The following is a 20,504-nucleotide window of genomic DNA, read 5'->3' as shown; positions in this document are numbered from 1 at the left end:
GGAGGACAGTCACTGTGTATACTAGAATATGCGCCTCAGTTGCCAATTTTAGATCTCTGTCAGGTAGCTGAGATGCTTTTGTTCAGGTTTAAAGCTAGCTTGAAAGCTGGAATTACCAGAGGGGGGTTGCCTTTTTTTCTTTTTTCCTTTTCCATTACTATGACAAGTCAGCCTTCTAGCATTGGTCTGGAATAGAAAGAAGTTGAGTGTTAAATCAGTGCTGAAGAGTTGAATCTTACAGTTTCTGTGATGGTAAAGATAGTTTGCTCCTTCTTTCTACTCCCTCGTTGCAGTTCAGGGGTTCTTCAGTTTGACATTGCAGTTCCTGCATGACTGTGTTTTAAACAGGGTCTGGGAATAGTTCTGGATTTTAGAATGTGTGTGTGTAGAGTTCAGTGTAATGTACAGCAATAGTATTGGTAAGAAGAGTGCTAAGTCATTGAGGGGAATAAATAAAATACCACTTAAAGATTTATGCTTAATTTCGGTTTGTAGTTCTGCCTTCAGCAAGCTACTTCTCCATACAAGGTGTGAGAAATAAAGTAATATAATTTTGGGCAATTACCTGATACTTGAATGAGTAGTTCACAGACTATGTGCTGTTTGTCATTAATCTGTGAAACGATTTAATTTGTTTAATTTAATTAACCATCTCTTATGGAAGGTTATATATTTGGGGCAGTAGGTTTTGGATTTTTTTTTTTTCAGTTAAAAGTTTAACAGGGGTGAAAGGAATGTTTCTCTTTGAAAAATAGTGTAAGTCAGCAGTTCACAAACTTTGGGGCCAAAGTGCTTTCAAAAGGCAAAATTTCCGAAAGACAATGACCTGGCTTTCACAGATCTATACTATGTTTCTGCTTCTATCCCACAAATCCATCATAGGTTCTTATGCAAATAGGTGTGGTTAAAAGATTCACAGTATTTTCAAATATTTTCATCCATGTGTCTGTGCAGGCCCTCAAGTGACACAGCCTAGTTGTGATGCTTGAAAAGAAAATACTGGTGGCACAAAAATTCTTGCACTGCTTTTGTTAGTATTTTCATTGGAATATTCTTCAGATTAAGAGTCTGTCATGTTGCTGTCTAATCGTGCAAAAACCAATAGTAAACAAAGAGGCATGTTAGCATAAATAGTTATTTTTTTGTGATTTCTGTCATTCCATTAAGGTTTTTAAGAAATCCTAATGGAATGAATGTGCGAATTGCTAGAAATATTTCACAGCTGACTGAGAATAAGTAGTTAAATTTCTTGTTTCTGAATTGCAGTACTTGATGTTTCTGCTTTTAGCACTGGGCTGTAGAAATCTAAATGATGAAGGGAGTTTGTACTCCTCCTCCACCTTTTCAAACAGTCTAGATTGGGCATCACATTTCTTGTTAATGGCTCACACAGACATAAAGTGTGCTGCAAGAGAAAGCCAAATTCTGTAATGGGAACCATTCATGCCATCCAGTCTGTCAAATCATTCAGGGACTGCCTTGGTTTAGCCACCCAACCGTGTGTGCCCTTGGCTTAGTTGCCTGAATTATTTAAATAGGCAGATCTTCTGGAGTGTGAGAGGATGTCAAACTGGGGCCCTGATGGTCCATAAATGTGAAGCACTGCATTGCTAAAGCTGAGGCCACTGAATAGTAAGCAGTGCTCTTTCCTATTTTTAGTTACAGAAGGAATAGGTGTTGTGAGTATTTGCATGTTTATTGTTTTTTTGTTTTGGTTTGTTGATTTGTTTGGGGTTTTTTTAAATATGTAAAGTCTTAGTTTTAATTTGAGTCTTAAAGCCCAATAAAGCAGCAGGATGGAAAAATTAGTCTGTGTTGAGGTTCTGGTTTCTTTCTTTCTCTGCTGATGTGTGTACTTTTGTGAGCTGTTTGAAATGCTTCTGAAAGCAACAGCTTAACTTCAGTTCCTGCCTCAGATATATCAAGCTGCTAAGTATAAAAAGATCCTTTTCAAAGTGGCCCATATCCGTTGTTTGTGTTAACTTATTTACAGCAACTTTGATCATGGCAGCTCCAATGAAAAATGTAAAGCTGCTAGGAAGAATTTCTATTGGAAAATGACTAGATATTTAGGTTTTTAAGTTCTGTTAACTTTTCAAGAGACTTTTCTGTTTAAAGCATTCAGAAATCTATAGCTGGCCTGTTTTTCTTCTTTGTAGGTTTTGTGTCTCTGCTCATGGTTGAAGGTGTAATTCTGTACATATGCATGTGAAAAAGTGAACCTGTTGATTAATGGTTTGCATATTTTGCTCTCAGAATCTGGTTAAGAAACCACTGTGAGAATATGACTTCAGATTTGGTTGAATTAGTTCCACTTTTGCTGACTTCCCCCCAGGTAGTTTCTTAGCTCTTGGTTGTCCATGGTCAGTAAAGATACAACAGGTAGTAGCATCACACTGGAAAGAAAGGCTCCCTTTTCAGGGGGCTTCAGTCTGTTAAGGCCACTCTTGGTGCATCTGAGCTGTTTTGAGGAGGGATGTACTCAAGTTACTTGGGTAACTTGTCTGAAAGAAGAGTTAAAACAAGTTTTGTTTTAACTAGTCTGTGAGCTTGGGCTGTGAATAGTCATGTCTGTACTGACAAGCAGACAGGAGTTTGACACCCAGCCTCTAGAGATGTGCTGGGGAACCTGGCTGTAAAGCTTTAAGGGAAGTGGTATCACTGTCTCTTCTGTGCAGGTTTGGTTTCAGACAGGATGTGTGCATCATCTTGCTTTTTAATGTTTTAGCAGATCCATGCAGACTCCTATTTCTATGTGCCATAGCTTTGTCATGAGAATGTACAGTTGAAGAGAAGCCGTTGTTACTGCTGGATATCTCCTAGAATCCTTGACTTCCTTTGTATGTGCCTGAGTTGTGGACCCTTTCTTTCAAGCACGTAAGTGGATTTTGAAGCAACAGAAAAGACCTCCAAGATTGATTCCAACCTTGTACTGATGACCACATTGTCAACTAGACTATGGCACTAAGTGCTATGTCCAGTTGTTTCCTGAACACCTCCAGGGATGGTGACTCCACCACTTCTCTGGGTAGTCCATTCCAAAGTTTAATAACCATTCTGTGAAGAAATTTCTCCTGATGTCCAGCCTAAATCTCCCCTGGTTCAGCTTGAGACTGCATCCTCTCATCTCGTTGCTGCGTGCCTAGGAGAAGAGACCAACCCCTATGTTACTACAAAGTCCATTCTGGAATTTATAGAGAGCAATAAGGTCACTCCAGATCGTCCTTTTTCCTCCTACATCACTCCTTTCTAGAAGGGATTTGAAAGCTCTCACAGAGGTTCAGAATGAGTGCTGTCTTCATCTTAAGTCAGTGTTTAAAGTCTTGAATACAGTGTGGAGGTTGGATTTACTCTGATGTATTTGTGATTATCTTTCACTGTGACCTCTCATTATCGGCACAGGTTTCCTCTGAACTAAGGACTGAACTTCCTTTTTTAAATTTAATCTCTGTGAGCTAGCTGAGTTCTCTCATATCTCCATCTAAGGATCATTGAATATTCAAACATTAATCTCTAAGGCCTTCCCTTAGAAGAATGCCTTTATTTACTCTATCTCAGTTGAGTTGGAAGCACCCATGGGATAAAAAGTCACAAAGGAAAAACATGGTGATGAGAATTAGTAACATTTAAACACCTTTCCTTTAAGTCTTTGAGGACTTGCACATCATAGCTGCTTTGAAGATCTGAGGACTAGTGAATCACTGTTCATAAGACTATCATAGAGGTGTTACTCTCTAAAGAATGCCTTAATTTTATTGTTAAATAGCTAGAAAGAGCACCCAGAACAATAGATCTGTCTTCTGACTAAAGAGATGGTTTGTGTTTATATTACAAGTGGGGATGGAAGGCAGAACATGTTTTTCAGTGACTTCAGCAAATATTCAAACATTTGTAAAACCAGTAGTAGGAAGGTAATTGAGCCTAATCAAAATTGCCCTTTTACTCCTAGCTGCCCTCATCTAAGGGGATGCAGTCCCTCTTTAAGACTGAGGCTATCAGATAAGCTTTCCAGAATGGGAGATACCTGGGCATGTGTTCAGGTTGTTTTTCCATCTTCTAAACAGCTGGAGGGCTATGTTTGCTTTCAGACAGGTTTTTTCTATTCCGTGCTTTAACTCTTGTATAGAGGCCGGATTTGTAGCTCTGGTTCAACTTAGTTTAGCCGGATTATCTGAGTCATTTACCAAGATAATAGCTTTTCTTACAGTAGTACTTGATCTGGCTGTCTCCTGGAAGCTTATTGGAGCCAGTTCTCTCATTTGGCTGGAATTGCAGTTGCAATGCCTGTGTGTTTGCAGAGACCAAAAAGGCTGGGTAGAGATCTGAATTCTCACTCACAACCATGTATTTCATTCCATTTTCCAATTTTCTCAAACTTTCCTAATGGATAAAAAAATCTGTTTACCCTTGCTCTCGACAGTCTTTGAAGAAAGCAGTGTACTGTTCGTTTTATCAGCTGTAACCTCCCTGTCCATACTTCAGTGGCCTAGAAGATCAAGAACTCTAAAACTCTTATTTCTAACTTTGTGTTATTTTAAAATCTGTATAATAAAATTATTTGTGGTTATGTCTGCTCCTGCAGATGTTTTCAAATCTGACAGCTGAATTGGATGCATAATAGCTGTTAGTGCAAAAGAGATCTTCAGTTTGGCACATGAGATGAAATGGAGTTTGTACTATGGACATTGATTTCAGCTTTCTTCTTTTTAGCTGGGGAGTTGGAACTGATAATTAATGTCCAGGGAATGCAGTGTCATCCAGCCAGAGTTGGCCTAGGAAAGAGGAGGAAATGCTCTTTATCTGCAGACGTGGCTTTTTGCGTGTTTAGAAATGTGTTTCCACACGTTGCCATGTGGAAACCCACGTTAGTAGGGAAATAGGCCCTAGGACTGTGTTCTTTGTAAAGGGAGGAGTCAGAAGAGCTCTTGAGGGCTTTTCTGCTTCTACCCTGTGGATATTTGCATGAGGCCTTTTGTAAATCCATGTCACAGATTAAGTGGTGAATTTATTTTGGATTTTGAGCTTTTCTGTTTCTGTGAGCTTTTCTGTGGTATACTCTGTAGACTAGGACCAAGATGGGACTTTAAAACAAGATATCTGTTTTGTCAGTTTTCTCTCTTCTTGCTCACTTCTGGTGTATAACTTGAGAAAAAATTAAGCCTGTCTGTCCTATGTGAATTTACTGACCAACAAAAAGAACCTGAAGATACATTACGTTTACAAAAAGCCTTTTGCCCCACTAGTCCAGATAACTCATACAGCTGCTCCAATAATGCTTTGGTTTATTTCCTGTTGTCTCTCAGGTCTTCTGAAGGAAGTGAGTTCGTATGTCTGATTTTCATAAAATACATAGATGTTTATATATAATCTAGGAAATACATATTCTGTATATATACATTCCTAAATTAGCTAGAGACTGTTTTGAGAAACACAGGTTAAATGGATGCTATTCTGAAATAATGACATTCAGAGTGGGGAGTGCAGTTTAAATGAATTCCAAACCCATCAAGGAGTGGAAATCCATATAGCACATGAATAGCTGTAACTCTGCCACACACCATATTGTAGCCTATTGTAACTGTAAGAGTATACTTGGACATTGCAGAATTCCTGATTGTGGTCAAATTAAGTTCCATTTGGAAAGATAATTGATAATTTGACTTTTTAACATTGCTGCCTCTTAATACCTGAGAAAGTCTGGCACAGAAGAACGGTAACCCTGAATGCAGAGGGATAACCTCTCTGTTTTATATTTATAAATCAGTTTTACATCTGGGTCACACCTGCTACTTCAAGGCAGCCCTGATTATGGCATGGATTTGTAGGTCTGTGTAACAAAGGTAAAAATTGATTTTAATGGTCTTAATTTTGTAGTGCTTTATGGGGAGATCTTTGGCAGCCTTTCAGGATCACTGCCATGGAGATCTTATCTTTGCATTTCTGAGACTGGCAGATTACAGGCTGGTGGAGCAGATTTGAGTTTTCTCATTCTTACCTAAAAATAAAACATTTAATGGCTTAGTGTGGCAATGGGGTGGACTTTCTAAGTGTGCAAGCAGTGCAAGTGGACAATCGAGGGCAGTCTTTGTTTTGTGAATGAAGCCTGAACTTGGTCATTTAAAAAGTCACTGTAAAATTCCTGAAATCCTTCCGAAGCTCAGGGATTTAGTGGTTGACTGTGAATGAGGCTGTATATAAATTCTAAGCTAGTTTTATCTTTTTTCATCTTGGAGTAGGAGCTGAGATGATCAGGCAGGAAGCAGGCTCATCTAATGCTCCTGAGAGCTTGGTAATGCTGCTGCTATAGAGAGCTTGGGCATTAGTGCAGATGTTGGGTGGAAATTGGGTCCCAGGAGGAGCATTCCACACCTATCTCCTAGTTAGGGAGAAGAGTATTGTGTAGGGCAAAAATAGAAGATTAGCTTGATGAGATACAAATAATGCTTTTGAGACTAGTTGCATGTTTGGTGCATGCAGATACTTACAGGCTCTTGGTTGTACCATTATGTATTCTCTTTTGGAAGTCCCACTGGATGAGCTTGCCTGGCTATGGAAGATTTAGCATAAACAGTCTTTATATCTAGCAACATTACCTACCTGTGGCTCTCGCTTACTGAATTCTTACTTGCTTAAATTATCTTCCATGCAACATTCCAGTCTTGGAGCGTGATTGGAATGTATCATTAAATAGTTTTTCTTCAGTTTTTGCCAGGGAACGCTGGGGGTTTTTTGTCTTTAAAACTGGTGGCTGCTAAATCAGGTAGTGGCAAACTCTGTGTCCTTTTAGAACTCAGTATTTGTTATTCAAATATCCTGCTGTGGCAGCTATTATGCTTGAGGGGAAAGAAGGGATAACCTATAAAATGCTAGTCATAGAAAAGACAGAGATCCACCTGCTGCTCCATGGAGGCTTCCTGGAGCAAAGAAGAGGGACAGATCTTCTCATTTATGTGTCACCAAGACAGCTGTGCCCTGCCCTCCGGCACTGTGCTGTAGTTCAGCCCTTTTGGCTTTGTTTAAAACCTTTTAATTGAGCTGTAATTGAGGGGTTTTTTTTTGTGACTCTTCCCTGAAGAGGATTAACTCAAAGTCAGCAAACAAAATGAGGAAGGTTTAAGTAAATGTGAAAATGGGAAGAATTTTTGTTTTCCAGTTGTTTTCTTGGGTAGACCTGACACTTTATAACCAAGTGGCATGCTCCTTCTGGGGAGTGTTCAAAACTTTGAAAGCCATGTAATGGGTTGTTTTCTTTGCTGCTAAAAGCAATGTTTGCACCGCCCATTGCTTCTTGGAAAAGTAGTACCAAGACATGGGAAAATAATAAAAGGAAGCTCTTTTAGTATTTTGTCAAGCATCTAAAGTACAGAGGCAGTTGAGACTGTTGGGCATATTCTAAAATTAGCAGTGCTGCCATTTTTTTTCATGTGATTTGGATACTTCCTGGTCCCTGGTGACTGAGAAGGTGAGAAGACTGAGAAGGTTGTTTGTGACCAACAGAATTATTTCCAGCCTACATAATACAAAGAATTACTTTTCTACTATTTTACTTTGCATGTTTTTGAGGAAAGCTTGTTTGGGCTTTTTGTTCCACTTTGTTTTTCCAATCACACTTTCTGTCTGCATTATGCAGTGAAATATGGCCCATTTGCAACACTGGAAGATTAAATTTGAAGGGTAATATGGACTGAGGTTTTGTTGGATGACCCAGACTCTCTTATATGATCTACCACAGGAAATAAAAATGAATTTGATTTTTATTTGAGTGGTTTTGTTAAAGAGTTTTATCATGTAATAACCCAAAATAAGAAATATTTCTGGAAAGGTAACAAGAAACTTATTCTGTTAAGGAACATTTTAATTGCAGTCGTTGATGCTTGGGCATGGTGTCGATGCTAATTTTAAGATATAATGAGTGATGTCAAAGAAGTGGTCGTTGAGCATTTGTAATGTTTTTTTGGCCAGGAGCAAAGAAGGGACTCACTCCTCTTTAAGGTGAAATGTGAGGTGTGATGTTTATCATATTTTTAAATATATGTTACAGACTTCTAACTAAGGAGAAGGCAGTCTGCTTTCTTCAGGGTGGGTTTTTGTTTATGTAGTGCTTAGTTCAGTGAACTGAGATGAGTAATGGAGGCTCTTATATGTGTCATGATGCAAATAAGCAGACTACAGACATCTATATTCTCTAGTTCTTCTAAGATTTGAAGCCAGGTCTAATTGTTACAGGCTCAACAAAGGTGCTCATTTCACATCTTCATTTGTACTGTTCCTTTGAAAGCCCGGCCATGTTGATTAGACTGCTTAGGTCCTGAGCTAACTAGTCAAAATACAAACATCCAGTCTGATTCACTGAAGCATAACAATGCATGTGGAAAACAACAGCTGGATCTAATTTCAGGAGGTTTTTTTAATTTCAAAAATCACCCTGTCACAAAGAGCTCCTTGTTTTCCCTCGTAACTTTTATCAAGTGATGAAGACAGAATCTATAACTTGATGTCTTTTAAAAATTCGTCATCTTCTTTTTTTCATTCAAAGATTTGTCCAAGGATCTGCTTATCAGACTGAGTTTGATAGTAAGGCCCTTTTGCATTCATCTTCCTTTAATCTCAGCAGGCACATTGAGTCATGGAGGTTGTACCAGGATTTTTGGGCTTGAACACAGGCATCTCATTGACACCAGATGAGTTTAACAGTGTAAGCATGTTTATTGATTATAAATAAAATAATTTGTTGCAGGCTGCTTAGTCCCTGAAGTGGGACATTGCAACTTACCTGAGTGTTGCGGTGAGACATGAACACTACTTGCTGTGCTGTCCACCAGTTGCACTGCACTTGCTGTAAGTGGAGAGAAGAGGGGTTTTTTCCTTTCTTTTTTATTTTTTTCCTTTTTAGAGTAAAACTTTGTGTTGGATGTTGACATTGCCTGTGGGCACTTAAGTGGAAAATTCAGGTTTGCTGTTAAATAATAGAGGAACCTTAAAAAGATGTGTTGCTGACTACCATGGGAATTAATAGTAAGTGTGCAGATGTGGAAATGAGGACATAGCAGTTTGCTACTCCAAAATGTAGTGCATGGGCTAGAGAACATTGAGAAGATTCAGTTCATATCTTACGTGGATGGACTTGCTTGGTTTTCTGATGCTGAGTGACTTTGTAAGCACATTTTGGATGAAGTCTGGCAGGTGTAACAGGATGTAGAGCAGGAGAAATAAGGCGAGCACAGGTTTCTGAAGAATTCCTAAAAATGAGGATAATACTTTTTCTCTATGTAGCGCTCTGCTGAACATATTTTATAAATAGTGAGCAATTCGGAGTTACAAAATTAGAAGGTAGTAACAGCTTATAAAAACAGATAATAATCTTGAGTTGAGGCAATGGTATTAGAAGCTCTGTAGTTTTTTAAAAAGTAGTTCTATATTCTTTCTAGGTTAGATTCCTCTGGTAATGCAACATCGTGGTAACCTGTACTAGAATTGCCTGTCTGTGAGACCTGGAGCTTCCTTGATTATACTGGATTTATTAACCCTATCTACTTGTCATTTAGATATCTGCAAAAGCAGCAGGGTGAGAACATATGAAATGGAAATGTTCTTTCCCAGTGCGCAGGAAACCACAACAGGTAGATCTGAGTCAGCATTTAAAGAGCCACACCAAATAGTCAAGAGCTTGGTGCCATCTTCTTTTTTTGTTTTTTTAATTAAGTCAATATAAGGGCAAGAAAGGACACGGTTTGCAGATAGTATGCTGAATTTCCTGATAGGCAATGACTCTGTTTCTGTAACTGCATAACAGGCATAAAGGTTATCTGCTTTCACACAGGGCTAACAGATCTAGTAGGACAAGAAAGTAGTATGAGACACAGGAAAAATTAGGGCATGTTGAGGGTTGCCTGGAGTGTTGGAGGCATAACAGAGTCAGTGTATTCATTGAACAATTTCTGTGGCAGCATGAAGGCCATCAATTAACAGGAAGGATAAACAGTGCAAGGACTCTTGTTTGGATTTAAACTGATGAATATCTCTTGGAAAGAATCTTCCTTGCTAGTGGGAACAGCCTGTACGCAGTCCAAAAGCACAACACTGTGTGCAGGTGGTAGTAGAAAGTCCCTTTGTGGTGGAGCACTGAGCTGTGGCATGCTGTCTTACTGGCTTGTCTGCATGAATCTGCTTGTGGGTGATAATGCTGTAGCTGGCTTCTTGAGTAGATAATGAACTTTCCAAGAGAAATGAATGTGTCTGAGACCTTTCTGAATTCACCTGTCCAGTTAAACAATGTAGAAAGTTTTAATTGATTCACCTTTAAAGTTTATTTGAATTTTCCTGAATCTAAGTATACAGTGAGCACAAGATAGGGTGACTCTTGTTTTAACCTACCCTTGTGTGCAGAATGTGTAGGGAGCGATACTGTCTTGCTTACATAAGCAAGGCAGGCAGTGTCACATCCTCAGCAGACAAAAAATTTCAGTGTTTCATACTGTTGGGATTTTGAATGCAAAAGGGTCTCAGCACCCTTTGCAGAGAGTTTGATTTCAACAAAATGTGAAAAAGATATTTTCACTGATTAGGTGTGGGGCAAGGAAGTTAATTCACAGAATCACAAAATTCTGGGTAAGGTTGTAAGGGTCCACAGCGGGTCATCTTTTCCAGCATCCTTGCTCAAGCAGTGTCATCCCAGACCACAGGGCATAGGATTGCTCCCAAATGGTTCTGGAGTATCTCCAGTTAGGGAGACTCCACAACCTCTCTAGGCAACCTGTTCCAGTGCGTGGTTAATGGCACAGTACAGAAGTTCTTCTCTCATATTCAGGAGGAACTTCTATGCATCAGTTTCTACTCATTGTCTGTTGTCTTATGGTTTGGCACCACCAAGCCTGGCTCCATCCTCTTGACACCCTCCCTTCAGGTACTCACAGACATTGATGAGGTCCCCTCTTACTCATCTCTTCTCAAGGCTGAACAGGCCCACACCCCTCAACCATTCCTCATAAATGAGATGCTCCAATTCCTTCATCATTTTTGTTGCCTTCTGCTGGAGGGCAGCCCACTCCAGGAGTTCCATGTCTCTCTTGGACTGAGGAGCCCGGGACTGGACACAGCACTCCGGGTGTGGCCTTAGTGAAGCTGAGTAGAAGGGCAGGATCATTACTCAACTCCAGGTCATCTCCACAGCATGCCTGTTCCGTGTGACATGTGTAGTGGAAGATGATCTTAAACAATGGAAATAAGATCTTGTAATGGGAAGTATCTAGCAAGGTCAGTGAAGGTTTTGCTACTTGCATTATTATTAACAGTGGATGTTTTATTGAATTAGCTTAGGAGAATCCTCTCTAGGACTGTGTGTTAAACACAAAAGAATTCATAGTCCATTGAAATGATAGTAGGTGGTGTAGGAAACAATTTTTGACACAATTTGTGCTTGACCTGCATTGAGCCTCTTATCTTCTGCAATTGCATTTTTGGAAACAACTTACGGGTTCAGTAAAGAGGAGCTGAATGTCCTTGTCTTCAGGTTTTAGGGTCCCAGATGACCAGGAACTTCCTTGGAAGCATCTGGTGATGGCTGCTGACAAATCTTTGGATGGTGTGGTGCCAAGATGATTGGTCTGACCAAATCATCTTTGTTCCCTCAGTCCCTTGTTTTCAGCAGTTCTCTTCCGTTTACTTACTACAGGGTTGTATGCAAGTTCTTTTTATTCTGGAAGCAAGATGGAGGTCAGGATGCTCACAAAGCTACCTGGAGCAGCTCTTCTCCAAAACCAGCATGAGAGACTTGGGGCTGTTCAGCCTGGAGAAGGCTCCAGGGAGATCCTAGAGCAGCTTACCGGTGCCTGAAGGAGGTTATAATAGATCTGGAGAGGGACTTTTTACAAGGGCATGTATGACAGGACAAGGGAGAATGGATTTAAACTGAAAGAGGTCTGGTTTAGATTAGATGTTAAAAAGAAATTCTTCGTTGTGCAAGTGGTTAGACACTAGAACAGGCTGCCCAGAGAAACTGGATGCCTCACTCCTGGAAGTGTTCAAGGCTGGGTTGGATGGGCCTCTGAGCAACCTGGTCTAGTGGGAGATGTCCCTGCCCATAGCAGAGAGGTTGGACCTAGATGATCTCAAAGGTCCTTCCTGACCCAAGCCATCCTGTGATTCTATGATTTTTGCACATACTGGGGGAAGGAGAACTGGGCTTCGTGGTAATTAGGTTGCCCCTGCCCTGTGTTGGTCTAGCTCAACCTGATGCTTGGGATACTCTGAAACTGGAAGCCCATGAGGTGGTAGTATAGCCTTTTGAAATTTGCTAAAAGTATGGCACTTTAGATTCATGGTACTCAGCTGACATATGAAATAATTTCTTTCTGTACCTTTCTTTTTATTGGAGATCTCTATTAGAATACTTTTTAGTGTGACTAAGTTGTGAATCTAATCACAGTGCTGTGTCTCTGCTTTTAAATTTGTCATTGAAAAACACATCCTGTTATGCAAATAGTTACTAAAACTTGCTTTTCTCTGTACTTTTTCTTTTGGGGCAATTTAGGCTAGAAGTGAATGTGAAGATTTCCTAATCTTTTCATTTCAGTGCTGTGACACCCTTTTGCCGAAGGAAATGAGTTCTTGAAAAATGGGACAACGTTTGAAAAGCGCTAATGCTGACTAAGGAAAAAACCCTCAAGCACAAAGTCTGATAAACTGTTTTATCAAACTTGGAACACTAATTCCTCAACAGCTTATAGTAAATTTGTACTTTGACCCAGCTGGCTTTCCCTTTCCAAGTGTATGATAGGTTGTTTGTGTCTAGCAAAGGTCATCTGGTGAAATTATTCTGCAGCTCTGGGAAAAATGTGCTGCTGCTTTTTAATAGGAAGATATGTATTTGGGGACGCTTGAATTGGTTTTATATATAAAGCTGTGAAGGAGTGTTGAAACATTCTTATATATGGGGCTATCATCTGAAATTTGGTAGGGTATTTATTCTTTTAGGTTTATCTTAGACCTGGTATTCTCATGTGGTGGTTTTCTTGGTTGTTGCAGTAGCTGATAAATTTTGTTATCTGCTCCTGACAAACTTAGCAAACCAGGGGGTGGGAAACCCAACATGAATTGGGCGAGAATAGCTTATGGTGTATGTGCATAAGGTAAGGAGTGTAAGTTCCAGTATTACCTTCACTGCTGGAGTTGAGCCAATTTCCTCTCCCATTCCCCCAGCCCCAGAGGAGGAACTGCCCAACCTCCCTCTGAATTCAGCAGGGAATGCTTAACCTTTTAAATGCTTAGTTATCTGGGAGCTCATTATTAAGAAATTATACTTGAAAATTTAATTCTGCTTGGCAAATAATCATCTGCAGGCTAATTCTGCTTGCCAGTTCCGCCCTCCCTGTACTCCCTGCTCAGTCTTCACCTGCCGTTTCGCCTTTTTGTGTCTTCTAATTTGAACCTTGACTCTCAGGTCTAAGGGAGTCTTTTGGATTGAAATAAAAGCCCCTCATGACTTGTAATATCAGGCATTTTCATGTCATGTAGCAATCGACCTGAGACAAAGGAAAAATAAAGACTGGAAGCAGCACTTACGTGCTCCCTAAATAAATAATTTTTTTTGACGGTGAGGAGAAATTATTTTTGTTTTGCAAGTCCTTTGGAATCTGTTTACATGAAACATCTGCTATATCATATGTAAGAAGAGAAGGCCAAGAGTAATAAAACATTTTATTAATGTTTAATAACATAGTGATTAGCAACACAGCGAATGTCTTATGCCCGTGGGAGATTGGAACTTATTTGATTAGTAGATTAATTGCAACCTGTTCTAGTTATGATTGCAGGTGTAAGGTTCTATGGATGTTGCAGACTCCCTGAGGACTGATGTTAAAGGCATTTCTATACTTACTTTCTTCTTAGTTGAAGAGTTAAAAACCAAAACATGAGGAAAAATCTGACTGCTATTTCTGTGAAAGGAAAAGGTTTTTTCCTATAAGAGTGTTTTAACAGAGATCCTCTGTGCTTCCACTGAAAAAAGAACGGCTATTATTATCTCTGAAAGCATAGGGCTGCCTTTTACAAAATACTTTTCCTTTTAGTTCTTCTTCTACTGCACTTTACTTCAATCTTATAGTGGACTTGAACAATCTCTCTGAGTTTCAGACTTAGCTGTGTTTTTCTAACTTTTATCTTGGGAACACTGCAATTCCTCCTGCATCTGGACTTGCTGCTAGCAGAGCACAGCAGATGCTGTAGAATGGAAGTGTAGAACCGAGACAGATGTTCATCAGGTCACAGTATTTGAAACAACCACTTCAAAATGATTTAGTGAATTTCAGGTTGTGGTCTAGAAGTGGCGTGATGCTGGAAATCAGTTTGTCTTCCAAGTTTAATCTTGAGCTTCCAAAGCAGAAAAGGAGTTTGGAGATGGTATTAAGTCTCTGAGAGGCTCTTGAACTCCACTTCCATTTGAAGAGGCAACAGTGAGCTCATGAATTTGTCTTCCACTGTTTAATTAACTGCTGAGACACAGGAAGAAAATTAAAGCAAAGTCAGATATTTCTCTTCTGTTCTTCCAGGAGAGATCAAGGCTTGTTTTTATCTCTTCAGAACACAAATAAGCGATTTCTGTTTCCAGTTGCAGGAAACTGTGTGCAATAGCTGTATGAAGATGCAGTTGTCTGCTTAAGGTCTGTGTTCTGCGTTGGAAGGAGCAGCCTGGAGATGACATAATATGGCACTTGCCATTGCTGACTGCCTAGGGGAAGAGTTAGGAACTGGAGACCACGTGTTCCCTTCCTGAGAAGAGATGTAATGCCTGAGTTTATTGGGAGCAGTAATAGAATAGAAGGAATTAATAGGGTGAAAACAAGGTGTGTATTAGTAGCTCAGACTTTAATCCAATATGCCTGTAAGCTCACTCATTACTGCGTGGTTGTGGTTCAAATCTGTCTGGTTCAGAAGGGGCTAATGAAATCTAGCCCACCTGTGTGACAGCTGTGTGACTTTTTGTTTCACTCCTTATTCTAGATCTTTAGTTTAAAGCAGATTTTTGACTCCTGCAGCCCCTGCCTGCTCTTTTAATTTCAGTGGAGCTGTTAATAAATCACAGGTTTGCGGGTTGGGAGTGTGCTGGTGGCCCCTCCTACGCTTGCCTAAACCCTGTGCCTTCAGCTTGCCCTGGCCTGGCTCCAGCTCCAGCCCAGCACACTCTGCCCACTGGCTTCTTCAGGCCGGTCCTGCCTGCTGCTGCCACATTCGGAGCCGAGGCTTTTTGCCCTGCTCTGTACCCATGCCAAGGCTGAAGGTCGCTGTGCTCAGTAATAAATTCTGGACAGAATACAGCTGACGCCAGCGTTTTGTGCCGGTGCCTCATTCTGGGTGTCCGCAGGCCAGTGTATCAGGAAGGCTTTGCGCTGCAGCCTCGCTCTGCGCCTCCACTGTTTGCTGCTTCAGGATCTTAATGATGAGATTTTTACAGGATGAAAACCAGTGAAAAGTACAGCAGCGTTGTGGATCTTGGTAGCAAGATGTAGCTGGGTTTGGAGCTTTTGATTCCTTCTCGTTGCATAGTAAAATAGAGCATGATGCAACCACAATGCGCTGAGTTGTGCGGAAGTGCATAGACAAGCATTTTGTATCTTGGACCCCCTGGCAGCTTCCTCTGCTCAATCCCCTTGCGTGGCACAGTGCACATGCACTCGTTATTCTTGTGTACTATAGGTACTTAGCCTCTGGGTTTTCCCTTTGGGATGCCTGTGAATGGCAAGCAGGAAGAGATATAAGGAAGGGGTGGAGGGGGAGGGTATTTAAAGCAGCAGTTCTAAATTTGAACTGTAAACTGCTGATGGCTATCACCGATTTGTTTGTTTAGTTTCTTTGTTTTTTGTTTTCTTTAAAGAATCTGACAACGTCAGCAATACGTAAATTAGTATTTGATCTATGTTTCTGGGATTCTTGGGCTTACAAATTTGAAGTGTTTCTACCATTTGTAACCCTCAAAACTGCTTCTGTGCATGTGTTGCACATTGGTAGAGGTTGCAGCGGGACAGGGTACTTGGATTTTCTGACCTGGTGGGTTCCAAGTGTTTAACAGTCATCCATGGGACAGCAGGAACTGGGTGGTGGGTGTTGTGGCTTTACAGCTCTTGGTATGTCATAGGTGCAGGTATTTAATAGATTGCATTTGTTTGTTGGCATTATCTTCTGTTTTTTTGGATTAAAGGTCATGATTGCATGAGTTTGAGACTAACAGGTGTGCTAAAAATGGAGATCACCCCAAATTAGATCTGCTGGTGCTGTAAATATGCTGTGACTGATGGGAGGGGGAGACTGGGGCTTTGTCCTAATCCACTCCTCAAACGTAAATGAGGAAAACTGTGATCCCTGTTGACATTTATCTCTGCTTTAAATTGCTTGCCTAAAAAATGGACTTAACACGGGTGGGTAGCTATTGATGACCAGCATGGACAGATTCCCAGCCCAGGCTTCTGTAGTTAAGCCCCTTTTGCACTACTTTTTCCTCCAAGCACTGATGTATTTGTGATATATTGGGGCAAGATGGATGTAGCAATTGGTCTTTATTCTGTAGAATGCCTGAATTACCATTTCTGTTAAAGTCAGCTCTGATAGAGTAGTTCCTGTAAAACTTTTGCTGACAGCAGGACAGTGTTTTTGTGATTGATGGAGTTTGAAATCTGTCTTTGGAGGAATGGGTCAGGCAACTTCAGGAGTTTTTAGAGAAGATACGATACAGTTTTTATTTTGTGAACTGACTACTAAGCCTAGGACGAACCGCACATACTAGGATTGGAACTTTAGTAATAATATTAGTGAAAATGTGCTAAATATGCTGGAGTTTGTGATCCTACTACCTCTGGGTAACCTGCAAGGTGCTATTTCAGTACTCTGTGGTCTCGAGTCTTTTTGTGTCGGTAAGTTTTGCAAAGCTTAGTTTGGAAGGGATGGCTTCATCATTGTGCAGGCAACTGTTTCTGCAAAGGCATCAAGTGTAGCTGGCTAGGATCACACTGAAAGTCCTCTCAGCATGTGCCTGCTGCCCTGTGCTTAGAGTCCAGCCTTTTCCTTGTGGTGGGAGAGGGTCAGAATGGGGAAGTTTTTTACTGCTGGATGAAAAATGCTTCGAATCTCTCAAAGTTTCAGCCTGAGCTTGTTCTCAGGGCAGGCTCAGCAGAGCAACAGGTGAAGGTGAGTAGATGTGATGAGTCATTCTGAGTGTAGAAGTGGGAAGAAGCACGGGGAGGAAAGAAACTTGCTGCCTCATCACTGACTTCATGCTTCCTGCTGGAAACTGGTTCCTTCCCCAATTTGTCCATGGCTTTCTCTTCATGTTTTTCATTGTGGGAGAACCTTTATGAAGGATAAGGAATGTGGTAGAATGGAGAAGATTAAGGTGGAAGCAGAGAAGAGGAGGAAACAGTAAACATGACAAATACCAGAGCAGAAATAGCGTGTATGCTGAGAATTTTGGATCTACTTGTGTTGATCCATCTAGCTATAGTGCCACAGTTTAGGCAATTATGCTCCATTTCCTGTTTTTTCAATCTGATAGAAGAACACAAGGAACTGAGCTTCATCCTTTGAAGGTATTACACCAAGAATAATAACAATTACTTTAAAAAGTACGAAAATGAGCATTAACCTTAGTTGCTGGTTCTGCTTGATTTAAGCAAGAAGTCTGATGCTGAAGGTATTTGTTGAATTAGAATGTAGCTTATCCTGCCTTTCCATCTAAAAGATATTGTCTCTAAAAGTTCAAGACATACATAATTTCATCTGTTTAAAATAACCAGGTCACGTCCTTGGTGTGACACAAAGCAAAAATATAAATTCCTAATTTCTCCCATTTCATCTGCACTGAATATAATCTTCAAAGAACCTTGCTGGGACTTCAAAAAGGCGATTCAGAAGAAAAACAAAAATCAAAACCCATCATGCCCTTCAGCTAAGGAAACTGAGGAATTCTCTTCTGAACTGGATCCAGGTTATATTTCTTCACTTCACTGGATGTATATTGACAATGTCATGCTGACTTGAGCTGTACAAAACCTTTTGCCTGTATTTGCAAGTCCATAAAGCCTTATCTCTGATGAACCAGTCATTTTATTCCCTGCTGTAAGAAGGGGAGGGAGAAGGGGATGGGGAGGGTGTGAGACAGGGAGAAGGCAAAGAATCAGACTGGGAGTGATGAATGCAAACTGGTTTAGCTCTAGAAATCCCTGGATGGGGAGGAAAGGAAGTGTGTGTGGCAGGGAGTGATGGTTATCCTAGTCTGTAATAGCAGTTACAGTAGTGAGGCAGAAATGACCTTGCTTTGGTGGGATCCTATCACCTGCAGCGTCAGCACAGCTCTGGGGGATTGGGAATGTAACTTTGGAGAGAAGGCATGAATCTTCATGCATGAACTTCATTGGCTGTGCTTTGAAGTTATAAATCTGATGTCTTGGCAATCTTTAACCAAATCTTTAACCTTGATGAGCAGCCAGTTTTCTTCAATGTAACAACCAGATAAGAGGCAGTCTGGTCTAGGAGAGTGATGGACAAGGTTTTGTCACATGGCATTTGCTTCAGTAGTAAGTGAAGGGCTTAAATGCGCTGATCATAAAGCAATCTGCATCAGCAGCCTTTGCCTTCTGGATAAAGAAATCTATTTTAGATAAAGAAATCGAACTGCAGAAAATCTGCTGAGTAATCTGTTCATAGTCCCTTTGATTTGCGGCTCCTCAAAGGAACGTGTGCCGCAGCAGCACGTTTTGCTGGGAACGGGTGTCTGCTGGCTCCTCTCCTGTGGCAAGGCTGGTGCTGGAGAGTGTTGCTTTCTGTGGTGTTTACCAGATCTGGTACACTCAATCAGTTAGAAAACTCAACCCTTTCCTTCATGGTGAATGGGTGGGAGAACAGGAAAGTAAAACAACTTGCTCCTCTTCGAGTCTTTAACTTTGCATCCATGTTTCTTGGAAGACAAAAATGATGAGTTAAGGATAAGCATGAGCCTTAGGTTTCATCTATCCCATATTTTGAATGCGCATTGTCAGCCTTTCTCATCAGTATGTTTTGTAATGATTTTAGTTTGCATTACCTTTAGACATGCATTTTGTCTCTTGCACTTGGTGCATGGCATCTGTCACTGTTCATTTCACTAAAGGTTCCATGGTTTTAATCTGGTATTTCCCCTTCCCCTCCATGCAATTCTGCACTGGTATTTAATAGCCCACATCATAATGTGAAAAGGTTCTTACTTTTTGAAGATGTATACAGGGAAGTAAATGGTAAAGTGAGACTACTAGAAGTATGCATCTGAGAAAAAAGTAATTCTTGAACATGAACATCAGTGGCTGTTCCCCTGCCATATCCAATTTGAGGTTTGCAACTATTCAAGTATTTCCAGTTTTAACTCCACCAGGGAGTGGTGATTAGAAATCAGCTTGGTTTTAAGATAGCTGAGGTGACTGTTTGGCTAAGATTGCAGTTTAGATATGTTTCCTTCTGCCTAGTCACAGGATGCAAGATATAGGTTACTGTGTAACTGGTTTATGAGTTATCCCTGATATTAGCACCCCTTGAAACACTCTTTGTGCAGCTGCAGCAGATGGTCGGGATGGGAACCGAAGGAGATGGATCAAAGTGGAAGGCATCACAGTAGGCAGAAACTATGCTTGTGCTAGGATGAGATACCAGAGTATAAATATAACTTGAGCCTAGCATTAGAATAACTTTTGCTGATTTCTTTTTTCCAGTGTATCCAATCAGCGTGTACACGCTATCTAAAGAGCACAAGGCGATAACCTGACTTAGAGTATGGATGGGTATTTTAAGAAGCTAGTAGAGATATTACCAAAATATTTGCACATTAATGCTTAGCACATTCATGTTTCTTCCAGTAAATCCATGAGATAAAAAGTATTATTCCCATCTTACAGTCAGTAGGAGAAAGGGAAGAAGAACTGACTTGCTGTTTTTTGGGCTGTGAAATGCTGGTTGGGGTTCAGTTGAGGTGCTAGAACCAGCAGTGTTAGGTCTAGTCCTATACTAACACTGTTAAATGTCATAAAAGCCAACAGGAGAAATTAACTTTCTGTCATAATAGGTGATTCTGTAAGCAGTGGGATCTAGAGCCGTCCCTGCTTTGACTCACTGGTTGAAATCTGCCCCATGTTGTAAGGTCCAGGGAGATACCCCGTGGCCAGCAGTGGTTTGGACAAGACAAGAGGATGGGATTCTGTTGATCTGAAGTTTGAATTGTGCTATGCAGCACAGGAACTCCAGCCATGACTCCCCAAATTGACCTTTTTCTATTGGATTTAATAACGAATGAGCAAGTGGTGAGCTCCTGTTCCTACCAGGAGAACGCTTTATTCTGTGAGATGTGAGGCATATTGACGAGGTTTTGTGGTGAAGCCTGTATTCCTTTTTCACAAGTTCACTCCATAAGATTTCAGGAGCTACATGAAAGCCTCGCAGGTCTCTCCTTGCTTTCTCTTACTTTCTCTCTTCATCTTGCAGTATAGAATAGTATA

At 40.6% G+C, this 20,504-nt stretch overlaps 1 protein-coding gene across 2 annotated transcripts in view; it reads left to right on the top strand.

The window, feature by feature from the left end:
- The window catches only part of GSK3B (glycogen synthase kinase 3 beta), a 147,046-nt gene that overhangs the window by 57,413 nt on the left and 69,129 nt on the right, over window positions 1-20,504 (top strand). The window lies entirely within an intron of this gene.

This window comes from Chamaea fasciata, unplaced genomic scaffold (assembly GCF_029207755.1).
Source record: "Chamaea fasciata isolate MVZ Bird 193981 ecotype frontalis unplaced genomic scaffold, bChaFas1.0.hap1 SCAF_2, whole genome shotgun sequence".
NCBI classification, from domain to species: Eukaryota; Metazoa; Chordata; class Aves; order Passeriformes; family Sylviidae; genus Chamaea; species Chamaea fasciata.
Note: the sequence above shows the minus strand (reverse complement) of the source record. Positions and strands in the feature narration are given on the sequence as shown.